The sequence below is a fragment of the Hyaena hyaena genome, unplaced genomic scaffold (genome assembly GCF_003009895.1).
Source record: "Hyaena hyaena isolate Hyena2069 unplaced genomic scaffold, ASM300989v1 scaffold_482, whole genome shotgun sequence".
NCBI lineage: Eukaryota > Metazoa > Chordata > Mammalia > Carnivora > Hyaenidae > Hyaena > Hyaena hyaena.
Window position 1 is genome coordinate 1,169,295 of NW_024081119.1, and position 4,361 is coordinate 1,173,655.

Sequence of the window (4,361 nt, forward strand, 5' to 3'; positions counted from 1 at the left end):
AGATCACGACCTGAGTCGAAGCAGGACGCTTAACAGACTGAGCCACCCAGGCGCTCCTCTAGTCTACTTTTTAAATTGTCTATCCATGGGCCTTAGCCCAGATCAACTGAATAGGAATCTGTGAAGCAAGATTTTTTTAAAAAATCCCCCAGTGAACCTGATGAGCATCTGGGTTGAGAACCACTGACAACTGTGATCTAGCCCCTACTTTTTTTTCTGATATTATCTACTACATTCTTTCTTGCTCACTCCACTCCAGCCATGATGGCCTCCTGGTTAGTTCTCAAACTATTACTCTAAGACACACACACACACACACACACACACACACACACACACACTCCTGCCCTGAGATTAATACTTTAAATGGTTCTAATCTGGCCTTCTTCTGGATGTGCTATTTCCTCTAAGTGGAAATCTGTGGAGACAAAGAATATGTCAACACCCTTATCCATTTTAGATCACTCTTTGGATTCCTGGAATCTCACAATTACCTTCTAAAAAGGACCTAACCCCAGGAACAGGGCCTTCACAGTCCTCTTCTCTGGACTATTCTCACAAAGATAGTCCATGCCACAGGCGCAATCAGTCAGAACAACTCTCTTGGTGACCATTCTGCTTGGATCCACTGACAATAATGGATTGCCTGAGGCAATAAGGCTGTACATGCCCTTGCTATTCTGTTTGAAAAGTGGCACAGATGCAGGAAGAAAAGTGATTGGGCCATATATTGTCACCAAGGGCACATCAGCAGTCAGGAATCTGAAATTTATGTTTATCTGCTGCAGCATGCAGAGAGAATAAAGGTGGGCATATGTCCTAGGTATACTAAGACAAATCTGTCAACAGTAGAAGCAGAGTTAGGATGGAAAAAATCCCTGACCTTCAATGGCAGGCACATACATATGACAAAAAGCAAATTCAGGCTGAGCATATAACCCCATCTGTCCTTTAATTGTAAAGGCCAACCAGCGAGGCTCTTTCCTCTTCCATTTCACCAATTCTTCCTCCCTTCCATTCCAACAGTATGCACCCAGCATATTCCTGGTATGGGACAGGATGGATCTGCTTGTCAAGCTGGTGTTGTGGTGGCTGCTGTCCTGCCCCAGAATTTTCAGTCCTCAGAAGGAAAAAAACCCACATGTTATTGTCCTCAGGTGGGGAAAATGTAGACTTAACCTCCCTAACTTAGGTGAAGCAGGCAGAAAGGCCAGCTCCTTGTCAATCTGTTACTGTTTAGTTTATACACAGAACAGAGGGGATTTGGCATCTGTAGACAACTGGAAAGTTTGTTTCCTGGTTACTTCAGCTTCTTATCTTCTCTTCTTAAACAGCTTTCAAAATTCCAATGGAAAGTAGATGTTTCAGTAAGATTTAATATTTTTTTAAAACCAAGTGGCAGTAGAAAAACATCCATAGTTTCCTGAGGCACATGTCAAGGCCAAGAAAGGCCTTTTGCAAAAAAAAATACAACAGACCTCTAGGATAAAGTAGAAATCACAAACTTTGCCTAGTCAAAATCTGTAGGCTCCAATCCCTAAAGTGCTGACTAGTAGCAATGGGATGGAATCTCAATGAATCCATTCCTCCATGTCCACTTCAGACACTGCTGACTAAATCCCACTTTTCACCCACAGTACTCATTCTGGTCTATATAGATCAGAAGTCTATTTGGAGAAAATTAATTCATTTTATAGAAGTTCATCAGTACTGTGTCCTGAGACTTTTAGCTTCCCATCAAAACTGCACTTCACGTGGCCGTAGTACCTAAAAGCTCCTTGATATGTCCCCAGTGACCCCACTTTGTTCTCTGTTTCACTGGTTTAAACCACAACACATTCTCTCTGTTGAAGATACTGTCAGCTTAGTAAAGATTTTGAAAGGATGACCCCTCAAAACAACCCTCTTGAAGACCATTCTCTCCGGATCCACTGACAATAGATGGCTGGTGGCAATGAAGCTGTGCATTCCATTGTCATTCTGTTTGAAAAGCAGTACAAATGCAGGAGGAAAAGTGATTGGGACACATAGTGTCACCACCAAAGCCACATCAGCAGTCAGGAATCTCTGAAATTTAGGGTCATCCCTGCAGTGTGTTAAGAGAATAAAGGTGAAGCTCAGAAGCGCCTGAACCCACATGGAAGATCAGCTCCTCTTTAGCTTTCACGGGCTAGGGTGCTGGCTCAGCATCAGAGTTAGTACTGACATCTCTGGTCATCAGCTAGTGAAGAAAATGCAATCAAGGGTGTTCCTCGCTTGAAGTATTCAACCACTAGGACAGACTTCAGACATAAAGTGTGACATATCAGCCAATCTCAGCTCCTTCAATCTCTTTTTCCTTCAATTTCTTTAAAATGCATTTCCTAGTACTAGTAAAGTTCTGAAACTGAAAGATCTGAGCATAATCTTGAGGAAGATTTTCCTTAAGATCCCATGAAGTTGTCCAGAAGCTTTTGAGGCTTCTGTATTTCAGAAATTGAATTCTTGCAGTGATGTCATGGGGGAAGGGGTATCTACTTCATCTGGAAGCATCTCTTCCAGTCTTTCTTATTTATATTTCTCCAACATTTTCTGCCTCAGCCTCTTCCTTCACTTTCTTGTCACAGACTACTCCTGTAGTCATAGTTTCACATTCTTCCCTCTGTTCCTTTACTATCCTCATCCTGAGTTTCCTCTTTAATAAAATCCTCATGTCCAAGTCATCATATTCATCTTCCCCACCACTTTCCAACATCCTCATCCAAAATCCATTCTGCATGGTAATTTGATATCCCTTTGGGAACCTTCTTTACCACCTTGGGTCTTTCCTTCAAGAAATCATTTGCCTCTTTCATCTCCTCCATAGTAGGCCAGGTTAGTTTCCCTTGGATCTGGGATAACCTCTGTTTACAAGGATTCTTGTCTACCAGGGTCTACCTTCATTAGGATCTTAAGGTCTTCCTCCATACCAGCTATAGCATCCATAGCTGGTGTATAGGTAGGAAGGCCCTGAACAAAGAGGCAGAAAAGATAATAATTCCCAGTGCTGTCCCAGCCTTCTAGTAAACCAAGGAGGTAAAGCATGGAATCCACCACTTGAGCCATGTCTACCACAGTATGCAGATCCCTGGCCTTGCAGCTATGAAAACCCTTGATGTTTCAATGTTAGGCATAACAGCATAAAGCTATTGGTGCTACTCCATTCATTTAAGTGTAGTTAGTGTTCCAGTGTCCTTACCCTGAAGCAGTGAAAGTCCTCTGGCAGGGAAATCCTCTTGTGCAGGGATACCAACAGTACCTGATAAGGAAGGCCATCCTTGCCACCCAGCTGTCTCTTCTCTGTCAGAAAGATCCCCTTCTGCTTTCAGAGCTGGCTGGAGTGATGTCTCTGGTCTATTCTGCTGAGCTCTTATCTCCTCTTCTTGCTTAGGATTTTCAGTGCTAGACAGCCCTTGCCATCCCTCTGCATAGATCCTGGAGCCCGATGCTGCCTGCCTTTATGAGCTTTATTCTACTGCTTGAGTTGGCCAGAAGGATGAGCTGCCATGTTTCTACTCATGTGTACCCAGTCAGCCTGTGTCAGTGTATTTTAATCAGAGAAACAAAAACCAGTAAAAAATAACCATTATGGGATTGTGGATGCTGATAAAACCTACATAAGTCTGTAGCTCATGCATCTGCTGCTGTTTCTAAAGTCTCACAGTGTCCACAGTTTGGAAAGAAAATGGATGTGACACGAAGTGAGGAAAGAGTAATGGCAAACTGGAATGTGCAAAAGAGATCTGGAACATATGAGGTAAAACTACCAATGTTGATGATTTAGACATCCAGCAAAAATACTGATGCACTTGACAATAAAACATTATAAAAATCTATTTCCAGGATTTGAAGAAGCTAAAAGAAGATATCAGACAGGAGGTAAAGCCTCAGCAATGTAGCAGCTTCTCTAGGCCTACAAGGCATGTCAATACAATCTTGACAATGTATGTGGGTGGCAACAGCACCTAACCTTGCTTGCTAAGCATTAATATGCGTTGTTTGATTTTGCCTTCCAAATCTTCTGCAAATTTCTCTAGGTTAGGCCAACCTTATCTCAGAACTATGAAGGGATGGGAATTCAGAAGGGAGATAGCTCTCTCTGAGCTAAATCAACAGAATTTAAAGCCCCCATAATCAATTTTTGCCACCTGGGCCAATATATACAGTATTTTAAACTTTACAAAACTTCCAAATAAAGGTAATAGCAAAGTGATGCTTCATTTTTTTTTTATTATTTTTTTTTAAATGTTTTATTTATTTCTAGGAGAGAGAGAGAGAGACAGCGTGAGCAGGGGGAGGGTCAGAGAGAGAGGGAGTCACAGACTCCGAAACAGGCTCCAGGC

General features: G+C 42.3%; 1 pseudogene; it reads right to left on the minus strand.

Moving 5' to 3' along the window:
• Positions 1 to 1,691: 1,691 nt before the first annotated feature.
• Positions 1,692 to 3,084, minus strand: LOC120246771 (annotated as a pseudogene).
• Positions 3,085 to 4,361: the final 1,277 nt, after the last annotated feature.